The sequence below is a fragment of the Misgurnus anguillicaudatus genome, chromosome 6 (genome assembly GCF_027580225.2).
Source record: "Misgurnus anguillicaudatus chromosome 6, ASM2758022v2, whole genome shotgun sequence".
Taxonomy (NCBI): Eukaryota; Metazoa; Chordata; class Actinopteri; order Cypriniformes; family Cobitidae; genus Misgurnus; species Misgurnus anguillicaudatus.
The window spans coordinates 11,050,261-11,063,453 of NC_073342.2; the positions used below are offsets into that span (position 1 = coordinate 11,050,261).

A 13,193-nucleotide genomic window follows, 5' to 3' on the forward strand; every position below is an offset into this window, starting at 1 on the left:
TTAAGTGCCTTACTTTCATTTTACAGCATTCATATTATAAAAATGAGACATAACTGTAGCCCCAATTGTGATGAAGATTTCTCACTAGATGATAATGTCTTAACAGAACTAATGGAACAGGGGAAATAAATGTGGGAAAAATTCCATAATAATTGTATCACAATTTGACATTTGGATAAATATATATTTTGGCAAAAAGGATATGTCAGAACTGATTTAATCTGTGAGCTAAAATGACATTTGCAGACAATTTCACAACAGTACAGTCAACTAGGAATACCTGTAAAAACTAAACTATAACTTTTTCCTGTTACAAACAAAAAATGCTGTTGTAGCTGAATGTTTTTGGATGTGTGGGAGAAATGCCTTACGATACACACTCCCCAGATACTGAAAATGCTTGTGTGCTAGTTAACTTAGCCCAGGCCATTAGTATTTAAATGTGAAAATTATATAACCTTGTTTCAAACCCCTGCTCTTTATTTTTGTGTAGTTTGGGTTTTTCTCTGTCCTAGTAGTGGTTGTCCATTTGGAAGGGGACAGAAACCAATTATCTATGACACCTGGGGTATAACTATTTAAGAGCTGTTGCCCCTCCCCACAGAGGATAGCTACCTATTTGTTTGAAAACCTTTCGTATGTTTGCATTTCATTTGGTATCAAACAGTGAGTTTGAATTTGTCTAGTTAAATTAGCTCAGAGAAAGTGTGGGTAAGTGAGCTGAACCGGAAGACTTTTTCCTGTGTTTGTTATTTTCTTTCTCGGAAGTTAGGATAGTTTTAACTCAGGAGATCATGTAGTTCAGATTAGTTAGCTCACTGCCCTGGCCTTATGTACGTATTAAGTAACATTATATTTTCCATTAGTTTGTTTCATTTTGTTACATTTTTATTTTGGGAAAACTTTTGCTTCGCCATGTGATTTGTTTTCTGTTTTTTGACTAGTTTAACCTCAATTGGGTGGTAACAAACCTGATGAGCATGTTGAGCCCTGACCACTTTATGATAGAATAAATAGAGCATATCAAATTGCCAATTCTTTAATGATTGGATAGATTGTATTGATCAGCCAAGAGGAATACCAAATGGTATCTGAATTCCAAATTTGGATTTAAATTCACACTGGTTTGGATCTGAATGAATTAATCATCTCTATTACAATTAGAATCAATTTATTAACTATAGTGATGATAAAATGAAGCTGATAGAACAACTTAATGATGGTACTGATTTGAAAATTGATAACTGTTTTGCGTCTGTTCCTGGGGAGCTTGGCTAACCAAAACTGATATTTCATGTTGTCTTGCACTTGTTGTTTTTTCTTTCTGTCTTCTGTTGTGTTCTACCTATCCTCAGGTCTGGACAAAGCTGAGGCAAAGATGAAGGTGCAAGCAGAACTTAGTCTGTGCCAAAGTACCGATGGCCTAATGCTAAAACATACAAACTGCACCATTAGCTGACACTACACCACCACCCGACTATGCTTATGAAACTATGAATTAAAAAGTCAAAACACTTTGTTTTTACTTTACACCCTTTTTGTGATGTTTTTGGTAAGTGAGGGAGCTAGATTGTAATTGTATTTCTTTTATTGTTTTTCAGTATTAGTTACAAATTATTAGTTCTGAGTAGGCAGAAAGTTAGAGAAATTTTGTTTTTATCTTTGTTTTCATCTTTAATTTCCCCTCTTGTGTGGTGACTGTAGGTCCTGGTGTCTTCTTAGATATAAAATCCAGGGGCAATGTAAAGATGTGAAATATACCATATAACACACATAGACACATTTTACAAAACACAGATATGAGAGCACACCTTCACCTCAACGACTACGCTAAAGAGTGTCTCGGATAGCGCCCCTGGTGACCGGAAAAGCTAGGGGTTCCTCTGAGAACGAAGATCCATCATTACGCAGCCACTGGAATTATAATCTTTGCATTAAAGTTACACACATTACCATTATATTATTAAACATAGACTGTCTAGATATTTTGACTACTGATATACTACACTACTGAATTTTTACTGCTGTATTACACTACAGTTGTATCTCTCTACCTGCACTGAGAACATCTTTAATTAATCAATATATTTACTACTGATCATGATTATTGGCTTATTTTGATTGATATATTTTCTTTCTGCATTCTTTAGTAATGATAAGTCTTACACATTTTAAAATGACTGAATTTGATTTTACATGTGTCTTTCTTTTTCTTAATTACAAATAATGAGATATTAATTGTTTTTGAACATTTTCATTTTTTGGGTTCCTTTAGTATGTACAGGGTCCAATAATCTTTTTTCCTTCTTTTAAGCTACAGTAATACACTCACTAAAACAAACAAGAATGGTACCATTTTGGGAAGGTTTTTGATTCTTGTTCCCTTAAGGGAGTGAGTGCTGCATCTTAACTGCGTCTGTGTTAGGATCTGCATGGAACTTTTGATCCATGAAAGCTCTTAGCTAGTATAACATCATGTGCAACAACGTTCTGCTGCAGCACTCTCATTATGTGATGTTTTCTTGAAGTACCCCCTCATGTTTGATGGACTCAGGAGTCCATGAGGGGGGAAATATATAGTAGTTTTTGTTGCTTATATTACTGATCATATACTGTATTAATATTATATTAGGCCTAAGGCCTGTTGTTTCTACAAGGCTATAAGACACCCAGTTAAACTTTCGTTTTCTCAGTTAACTTTCGTTTCCTAATAAAAAGAGCCCAGGTGCGATCCTGCAACTACACCCCAATTGTTCTCGCCACGATTATCTTGAGAAGCAAGGTCGAAACAACCGATAAACAAGAGTACATCAATTTAGATTAGAGAATTTGCCCAGCTGTACTTCGTTACATTAACAATAAGGTATCTGTGCAAGCTAGGCCAAGGCCAAAAGAACCAATAAGCAGAATACATCATTTTAGATGAGGAAGGATCCAGCTGCACTTTTGCTACATCAAACAAATAAATTAATTATGGTAGACCGAGACCAATGAGAAGAATGTACGTCATCTCAGATAAGAAGTGTTTGATCTTACTGTATAAAAATGGAGTCAGATGTTGGGAGAGCAGATGATCTTTGAGCACCTCTTTGAGGGGTATTGATTGTCTCACTTTGTTGGCTCGAGCGAATAAAGTAATTTTTGTTTGGCACCTGGAACCTTTGTCTCCTGAGTATTTTTCTTATGAAGATTCAAGCTTAGACTTTTTGCCACAACATGAATCAAATGAGTGTTGTTTTTTGTGCCTTTCTTATGTGATAAAAAGATGTTATTTCTTAAAATGTATCATTTTAATAAAAAATCCTGTATAATGTTACACAAATAATCAGACCTAATCTCACTTTGATAGAATTTCAAGATTTGATTTTAAAATACATCCATTAACCTACCATAAGATGTTCAAATTACAAGTAGCAAATGTAATGAACTACAATATGTTAATTTACTTGTCCATATCTGTAACACCACATTTGCAACGTTTGTCTTTGTTTTTTGAATCATTGCTTTGCTGTAAATATGAGCAAATAAAATGATGAGGACTCCAGTTTTCTTTTATATTCATGCATTTTGTTGAAGTCATTGGTACTGTCATACACTCTAAAAATTTTGGGTTGTTTTTAACCCAGGGCTGGGTATTAGACAGAACACATTGCTGGTTTAAAATGACTCAATGGGTTGTTTTAACCCAACTGATGGGTTATTGTTATACAATGTTAAAACAACCCCTTTTACATTTTACTCTCTGTAAGCTAAACTCTGTAGTGCTCCGGCCCTCCAGGGTAAGATTTGGGGAACCCTGCGTTAAATCAACATTTGAGTTTAAACAGTTTGAGTTTACACCCCCAAAATCTTTTCTGATGGCAAGAAATGTTAATGCAAATTAAACAGATGCCACACTTCACCATCTAAGAGGGGACTGAATGTATTTTATCTTCAATTAAGTCACCATTTAATATTATTTGCACACAAATCTTAGAAATGAGCAGTTTAAGCAGAAAAAATGAGACATGAACATGTTATGTTACTGGTCCCCTGTTTGATGATACAGTTCTGTATTATTTTTGAGAAGATGACTAGACCCTTCGGTCAGTTTAAACACATGCTGTTAACATTTTTTAGAGAAGGGCCTAAGATAAAAAAATTGTGTATCACTTGTGGCTATCTGTGCTATCCGAGACAGTTCACACTCAAGTTTCACATATGTTTACAAAAGACCATTTTTTACCTCATTATTCATTCGACAATTGTTAGATAGGTGATGATAATAGGACAAAAATAACGCTGTAGCCTTATTCCTGAGAGTGAGAGCTTTCATTTGATATAAGACTTGCCCATGTTTGTCATACTTGAAAAATATGAAATATGTGAATATTAAATGATATTAAAAAAATATGGGGGGGGGTGATAGTGTAAATTAATTGTAAATAACTTTCTTACAGTAAAAGATATGTCAAAGTGATGCATATCTGCAGAAAGTAGAGAGTCTAAGCTTTCAAACAGTATCTCATATGTGGTACTGGGTCCATGACAGACCATTATAAATTAAAGGAAGATTTTATATTAAGTCAAAATAAGATAATTCTGGACCCGGTACAGGGTCCCAGAGTTAAAGAAGTTAAGAACACTTTAATAGTACTTCAGCATATTAGAAATATACTAGCATTAAATGAATAGAAATGTATTAGCATTACACTACTATTTTATTATAGACCAGTTCAAGAGATGTAAACAACACTGGTCCAGAAGCACTTCCTGTTTCCGTTTTTTAACACTAGATAAACGTTGGGATAAAATAAACCAATTAACTGAAGTTAAACAAACATCTTAAAGATAATAATATATGTAAAATAAAAAAATAACTGTCACAAACTGTAACAGGAAGTGTTTCTGGACCAGCGCTGTTCACATCATTTGAACTGGTCTATAAAGCTGTTTTTAATATTTAAAATGTATCATTAAAATCATTAAATATTAAGACACATACACAGATTTTGAATACAGAAAAATTTAATATACTTCATATTGTGTTGTGTACATTACAAAAATATCTAAAGTAAATGAATCAAGCAAAGAGACTGTAAGGGTGGATTCACTACAGTGGTTCAGTCTGTAGGAACGCTGAAATGACTGAGAAATGTTAACAGCAAGATATTATAAAACTGTGTATTTCTGGTCAATTATCACCCTTCTGCAACCTATACCAACGACGGAAATAAGTGCAGTTAAAATAGCAAAATATGTGGGAGAGCATTGCTATTATATAAATATATTGTATTGCAATAGGTAGCGTTTAAGTATTCACATTAAATCGAAACTAAACAACAGATTTGTAAATGAAAAGGTTTAATAACAGTACTGACTTAAAGTTACAATTTAAATGGATAAATGCATGAAATGGTACTTAATACAAACAATTAACTGTTTCCAATGTATGTGAGATATTACCTGATAAGATAGAGAAAGAAAGAAAGTTTAGAAGAAAGAGAATGACCATTAAGAACTGGAATCTGGGCCTAATGGCCTAAACCCAAGAACTCAGGTAAAGAAGAAAAGCAGAGGGCAGATGGCAAATGCCAAAAGGCAAAAGCCCAGATCTCATGAAAACCAAGACCTTTATTCTCAATCCCTTGACCATGTGACTAAACCTAACATCATACATTCAAACTGACCAATCAGAAGACCACACCTTTAACCCCCACTGTATTGAATAAACAGCTGTGACAATAGTCTGTGATCACCATCAGTAGGCACAGGAATGCAGATGGTACAGTATGGAAATGGGGGTTGTGACAAAGTAATAAATTCCTATATTTTTTTCCCTACAAGACATACATAATCAATTGACCGAAGAGAAACAATATAAAACAAATAGAGAAATGCAATTACAGAGCTACTTCTATCAAATTGTACAACATTAACATTAAATGTATTAATGAAAAGTACACTATGAATATGCAATCACTAAATAGGCATAAGCAATGATTATATAATAATCATAATGTAATTCTCTGCATAAAAAGTTACTGAAACAAAAATGTTTAAGTGCAATTTAAAGGCGGAGTGCACAATGTTTGAAAAACGCTTTGGAAAAGGAAATTGGGCCGACTACCAAAACACACTTGTAGCCAACCAGCAGTAAGGGGCGTGTCTACTAACCGACATCCTTGCCGGGGTTGCGTATGTGTGTGGTGGGTCTATCAAAAGAAGGTCCAGATTCTATTGGGGTAGAGGCATGTTTGTTTAGGTAATTTCAAATGTTAACATTGGCTTTCAAAAATTGTGCACTCCGCCTTTAACCAACTTAAGATAAACCTGTAAAAAGCTGAACCAAAACACAAAACAGTTTAGATGTCACATGTTTAAGTGGAGGGTCACTTCTTCTTGCAATTCAGACACCTTAGTAATTGAAGACTGCTTTATCGCACGGTCTGTGAAAAGGAAACCGAATATACCAATTAACCAATAATGAATGAACATTTGGCTATCCAAATTGGCATAGATATGCATGTATGAAAGTTTTGTTAACTTCTCAGTTTACCTTTTAAAGCTTTGACTGTGTCCTCATCAAGCGTGTCAGTTTATGTGTCACAGCACTCTAAAAGTGGGAATGAAGATAGGATTAGAACAGGCTCATGATATAAAGCAACCTGTGTGTATTACAGGATATGTTTTACATTGATAATTGTGTTTTCTTTAAACCTAGATCATTTTCCATTGTTTGTCTATTGTGGTCTTGTAAACGTAAGGTTCACCTCTGTTTAAGGAGATTTAAGGAAATCAGAAATGATGCCAAACAGGGCTCCAGACTGCCATCAAATGGTGGCATTTTGCCACCTAAATTTGAGAGTGTGCCACTGAATTTTATATCGTCGCACATGTGCGACCAGCAAATTTGACCTTTTTTTTGTGATATGACACTGAATTTAAAACAGCACATTGTACTTTCTGAATCTATAATTAAAGTATTTATTAGTAATACAGTGGAAATTAGTAGACATGTGAATATTTGGTTAGCATGTTGATTTACACTGTGTGCCCCTAAATTTTCTGGTTGCGTCCCTAAAATTTTCAGTTGGGGGCCACTGTGCTCCTAGTAAAAAAAGTTAGTCTGGAGCCCTGCCAAATTGTATATGCAAGGATGACTAGGCCAAGTCCCTTACAGCTTTACAATAAAAAAAAAAAACAGGTTTTTACATGAATAACTCAAAAGGACAGAAATTAGCCACCTGGAATGTGTTGCAAACGTTTTACTTCCGAATCACTCCACATTTGTCCCAATCCAAAAATGTCAATACACTGTAAAATGTAATAAGTTGAGTTTACTTAAAAAAGTGAGGAAACTGATTGCCTCATAATTTTAAGTAAGTTAGTATATTGCTTTTAAGTTGGCAAAACTTTATATTATTTGTAGCCTAAACTTATTAATCAAGTAAGGTAGAGTATTGATTTTAAGTTGTCAAAACTTAACAGTACAAGTAGACTAAACTTATTAATCAAGTAAAGTTAAGTACTCTTTACTTAAAATCATTAGTTGAGATAACTTCTTTTTATTGTTCACTTTACTTGTAAATATAAGGAAACTGATTGCCTTACATTTGTAAGTAAGCTGAACTAACAAAAATGAGTAAAGCCAAAAAGCAACAAAATGAGGTTAAAACATTTATTTTAAACATGTTAACAGTGTACAAAGTAAAACATTTTACACAACACACACACACACACACACACACACACACACACACACACACAAGAAAGGGGTTTGTGTTCAGTCACCCATCAATCTGGATACCCAAAATGCAACAATAGACCTAAGACAGTCTTGTTTCTGTTATTACAAACACAATGAACACACCTTGACAAACAAATTCAAAACTAGTTTTTTTTTTTAGTGACTGCAGTTTTGGTTTTGTATCCAGGTTGTCATGTGACTGATAAAAAAATCACAAATTGCATCAACAGACCTACAGTAACAATCTTGTTTCTGCCATCAGAAACACGCAAAATACAGCTTAACTAAAACATCAAAGTTTTGCAGCAATTAAAGTTGAGTTTTTCTGGAACTTGTATCCAGGTTGACGAAAAATAAAAACCCCAAAATGCAACAGATCTACAGTAACACGGACTTGTTTCACACAAAACACACTACTTCACATTAGTATGTTTTGTAGTGATGGCAGTTTTGACTTTAGTGATTTGTGCCCCAGGGAAAGAAAAACCCTGTGAATCAACTCAAAATAAGCTGTGAAGAGGTACTCCATATTTAAAACAACGATCAGTCCAAAAACTAAACACATGGCATGTGATACTTTCTCAAGTCCATCCATGGCTGTGACACCCTACCAAATAATTGCTGTAAACCATGTGGAGAAATGTGTCTGTCCTCCGGCACCAGACTGAGAATTCCTATTGATAGTTGAGGTGGGTCACCATCACAGTCCTAATAAGATAGAAACGCAATATTAATATGCATTCTCATAATACAAATGCAGAGTGGATGTGTCATTTAAAAATTTAAACTGTTCAAGGTGATGTTACTAGTTTTTGAAGTGACACTTAAATTTCTAACAGTGCTTCGGTTGGAATTGCCAATAATAATTTGGATCTTTCAGGAGAAGCTTCTTTCCTGGTGGTGCAAAAACATCCTTGGAGCATATTTAATTAATAATATCTTGTTAGAAAACTCTTCTATAGGTAAGGTATATTGTATAGGCAGCAGGTTGTTTTTGCAGAAATAATCCCCAACAGTGTGATCAGGACTCTGTGTCAAGCAGAGGGTCTTGTATCAAACTGGAGGGGCTTATTTCACGATAACAACCTGCTGTCTGTGCATTATTCCACTTATTATGTGGCTATTTTACACTCTAAAAACAAACGGTGCTATATAGCACCAAAAGTGGTTCTTTGCTCGTAATCATAGAAGAACCGTTTTTAGTGCCATATAGCACCGGTGAAGCACCAGTGAAGCACCTGTGCAGAACCACATAGTGCCACGCAGAACCAAATGTGGTGCTATAGTGGTTCTATATGGCCCCTATATGGCTCTACACAGGTGCCCCACCGGTGCTACACGGCACCAAAAACGGCTCCTCCATGGCCACGATTCAAATCAACAGTTTTGGTTCTATACAGCACCGCTTGTTTTTTTAGAGTGTACTCATAAGGTAAGCAACATTAAATATTTATTTAAACTATTTTATTAGCTCATTTTTAACAAATACAGGAAAACCTGTTTATTTTCAGGTTTAAGACAAGACGTTCAAATGTCACAAACACACTATTTGGTTTAATCATTTGTAACTATAACATCATATGTTATTAAAAGACATTTAATTTTGTGTATTGTTAAACTGTACCTGTCAAAATTATTTCCAGCATTCAGGTTACAGCGTGTTTAAGCGGTTCTAATCTGTTTTGAATACATCTGAATGTAGTCGAAAGTGGACAGCTCAAAACGGTTTACACACTGTTAACACCTGTATGTAAGCAATAAGGTACGAGAGGCTGTGCTGTATTGTGAATAAGGCTACATTTACACATAGCCGGGTATTTTGAGAAACGAATACTTTCCCGCCTCCGTTTTCAATAATAACATCGTGCACACAACATCGTTTTCAAAAAAACGTTCCATTTACATCAACCCGCATAAATACGCCATCGAGCTGCATAATAACTATGCCAAACCTGTGGGAGGCAGTGTAGGAAGGGGAATACAGCCATGCAAGCCAATCAAAATCGTCAGAATCGACACCAACGAAGAACACGAGCGACTTCCTGTTCCTTTCATAACAGCAAACATGATAAACCAGTAGCCAAACAAAGTGTAAGGGCGCTCTCATGACGTTAAACATTTTTTGGCGCAAAATGTAACGTTTAAGAACCTAAAACCCCGTTTCTCCCAGTTGACACGGCAACACATAACCGGGGTAATCAGAAATATCCACTTTGGCCGGAGGTTTTAGAAATAATCGTTTTCTGTAATAAAAACGCGGTTTTCGTGTAAATGACAGGCCAAACCGCAAGGAAAAATATATGCGTCTTTCCTTCGTGTAAACGGGGTATAAGTAACGCCTGAAGGGCATTGTTCGCGTCGTGCCTGCAACCCCTTCAGCCGTTACTTATTCACAATACAGCACTTGCCTCAAGTACCTTACTGCTTTTATAAAACGGTTACCACACAATATTAAAGTAAAAAAATTTTGTGCAACTTTCATGAAGTTAAATCAATAAAAAGCATTCCTTCCGCTAGAAAAAACCATGAACAAAAATGTGTTCCAATGTGTAATATGCATGAAAGCTCAAATAAAAACAACAAACCGATATGTGAGGTTGCTAAGGGTGTTGCTAAGGGCGCAGTGATCAACAGAACCGTTGGGTGAAGCGGTCATAGCCGTGTTTTATCATGAATAAAGCACACCTATTGACCAATCAGAATCAAGGATTGGAACTAACCGTTTTATAATAAGCTTTGTTCACTCATAATGCGATCAACCAAAACCCATAGTGTCGTGTTGATGTATTTCTTTATTTCGCTACTGTCAGGTATACATCTCAGACTGATCTTTGAATATTTGATGTTTTGCTTTCTTTATAATCTTTGAATTGGTTATGTAATTGGCATAAAACCTTTACCTGGCAAATAAATTGTGTTTTCATTTATTCACAGCATTTACGCCCGCGGCCGGCGCAGGTTTTCAATTGTTTTCAATGGAAGCTCAGCGTTTTTCAAATAAGCCAGCAGCTAGCGGGTTTTTTCCGTGCTGAAAACCGGCGCTCGGCAGTTTTTCTGCACTCTGCGCTGAGCGTCGAGAGTTGAAAGAGATTCAACTTTGGGAGAAAAGCTCCGCTCTTCAATGTCAGTTCTCACATGGCCGCCCAATCACAGTGGAGGAGGGGCGGGACATTACCACAGCAACCAACCGGCTCGCAGCTGAAGTATCACAGCTACCAAAGCGCTCAGCTGAAGAAAGCTGGCACTCAGCTGAAAAACAGCTGGCATTCGGCGTCCTTAAGGCGTTTTCAGCTGCGTTTAAAAGTTTGGGTTTGTCCAGCCCCTTATCGATTCTCTTAATTGACGGAATAACTCAATGGTGGGGAAAGAGTTCAAAACTACAATACAAATTTCTCGCTAGAAATGCAACCAAAAGTGAAAATATTACTTTATTTACACTAAATGTGTGCTCAGTTGCTTTCTTGGCCACCATTTTATTTTATCGAACTCTACCAGGCTCGACCAATCCTGAGCATGCTCACGCAAAGAATTGTGGGACAAAAAGATGTGCCTTGGTGCCTTTAATTATCTTCTATTTACACATTATTTCTTTAATAATGCTAATTAAATGCTAACACAAAAATTAGGACATCTCATATTGATTAAACAAGAAGAATACTAACCATGTTTGTTTTCAGGAAGTCTGTAGTGTCTTCCGCAAGAAGGATAGCAAGACCACGGAGAACTACCGTCCACCGAGCAGTGACATCAGTGATGTTCTGACGAATAATACATAAAACATTGAGATCAACAGTGAGAACAGATTACTTAAAGTTAGCATATGGACTTAAACTATTTAAAACAAACAAACAAAAATACTTACTATTAGATACTCAAGAGAGCTTTTAAACTTTTCTTTCATTCAAAATCTTCAAAAACAATGTTTAGCAAGGGATGAAAACCTTCTTGCTTGAGGTTTTTGCTTGCGACTTGGTTGTACTCCACAGTAACGTTACTATATGAAAGAAGGATAACAAAAGAAACAACATATCAAGATTTAAAAAGTTTTAACATGCCCTAAATAAAATGTGTGTTAATTACCTGACTTTCCATGATGGGTATGCGCTCTCTTCAAAGAAACAAGCTCCTGCTAAATAATAATACAATTAACAAAGTATATTGATTGATAGATACTAAAAAGCAATTGTAAAAACAACATTTTTAGCATTCACTCTATAAACTTAAAACTTTTTAAACAGCACATCTTTTATTTAACATAACTTGGCATTTTAAGGTATGAAATTATTAATGTTTTTTCTCCAGAGGTGGGTAGAAACATGCTTACTGCATTACATTGACTTGAGTAACAATTTTGAAAGCACCTACTTTAAATGTGCTATTTTACCTTTTATAAGCAGTTCTAAGTATTTAGTTTATTATTATAAACCGCACCAACACAAATTATAAACTCACTACTTAAGCAGTTTTTCCATTGCATACTTTTACTTTACTCAAGCAGTTATTACTATAAGGCTTAACTTTTTATATAATTACATTTTTACTCAATCTACCTCTGCATATTAGTTACTTATGTCTGTTGAACGAAAATATGTTTATCTTTAAACATACATGATTAGCAGTTGTTGGATTGCTAATTGTGATCAAATAGCATGCATCAGTTTTATTATTACCGACAAAATATTACTGTTTACAAACTGTGATTGTAATATTGCGATAAAAATGTAGCAATTAAAAAATAAAAATGATATATAAGCACAAACTTACCTCCTCATGCTCTCATCCGACCATGTGCTGTTGTCGTCTTCTTCAGTTAACCACTCAGTTAAGCCACCACTTACTCCTTGGGAGCATTACTGCCACCTACTGTGCAGTCATCCTTTTTGAAAATACTTGAAATTTTAAGTTGAGCTAAATTAATTTGTTAAGTTTAATCAAGTTGACTTGAGTTTGCATAGAAAAAAGTTGGGATTACTTAGTTAAACTAAGTAAGGTTAACAAACTTAATTAAATAAGTTAAGTTTACTTAATCTTTTTAGTAAGCTCAGCTATTACATTTTACAGTGTAGCAGTTGATAAACAAAACAACAGGCAGGTAAATGATGATTTGTTTTCTTTTTAAGAATTACTTACTTAATGTTATTCAAATAGCAACAACAAACTTACCACCAAGAATAAGTGGGTGATTCTCACGAAACCATTAAAACACCACGGCACTAATGATTTTAGCTTTAAAATGTGTAATATAGTAACATTAAAAAGCATCAGAATTAACACAATACTGTGTTCTACCTTGCACAATGTGTGATTTCAACATAAGAATTTATAATTGTAAATTTTATCTAATTTTCTGCTGAAATTCTCATTACCGCAATGTGTCCGGCTGTGTTTGAACATGTGTTATGTTGTAATTTAATCAAAATCACAAAAATATATTAAAAAAATGATGTTTTGCTAGATATTTTGC

The 13,193-nt window shown here is 34.9% G+C and overlaps 2 long non-coding RNA genes across 3 annotated transcripts; both read right to left on the reverse strand.

Annotated features, from left to right (window-relative positions):
- Positions 1–5,901: 5,901 nt before the first annotated feature.
- LOC141364294 (uncharacterized) lies at positions 5,902–7,250 on the reverse strand. The gene is made up of 2 exons (XR_012369998.1): positions 6,539–7,250; positions 5,902–6,428 (listed from the first exon to the last, which is right to left on the reverse strand). It is a non-coding gene; the product is annotated as an uncharacterized lncRNA (long non-coding RNA).
- A 184-nt stretch (positions 7,251–7,434) lies between these two features.
- LOC129413609 (uncharacterized) lies at positions 7,435–12,798 on the reverse strand. 2 transcript variants are annotated; one of them, XR_012369988.1, is made up of 5 exons: positions 12,494–12,798; positions 11,810–11,855; positions 11,592–11,723; positions 11,392–11,487; positions 7,435–8,437 (listed from the first exon to the last, which is right to left on the reverse strand). It is a non-coding gene; the product is annotated as an uncharacterized lncRNA (long non-coding RNA). The 2 variants fall into 2 exon arrangements; XR_012369987.1 differs by having other exon boundaries at positions 11,810–11,858; positions 12,494–12,797.
- Positions 12,799–13,193: the final 395 nt, after the last annotated feature.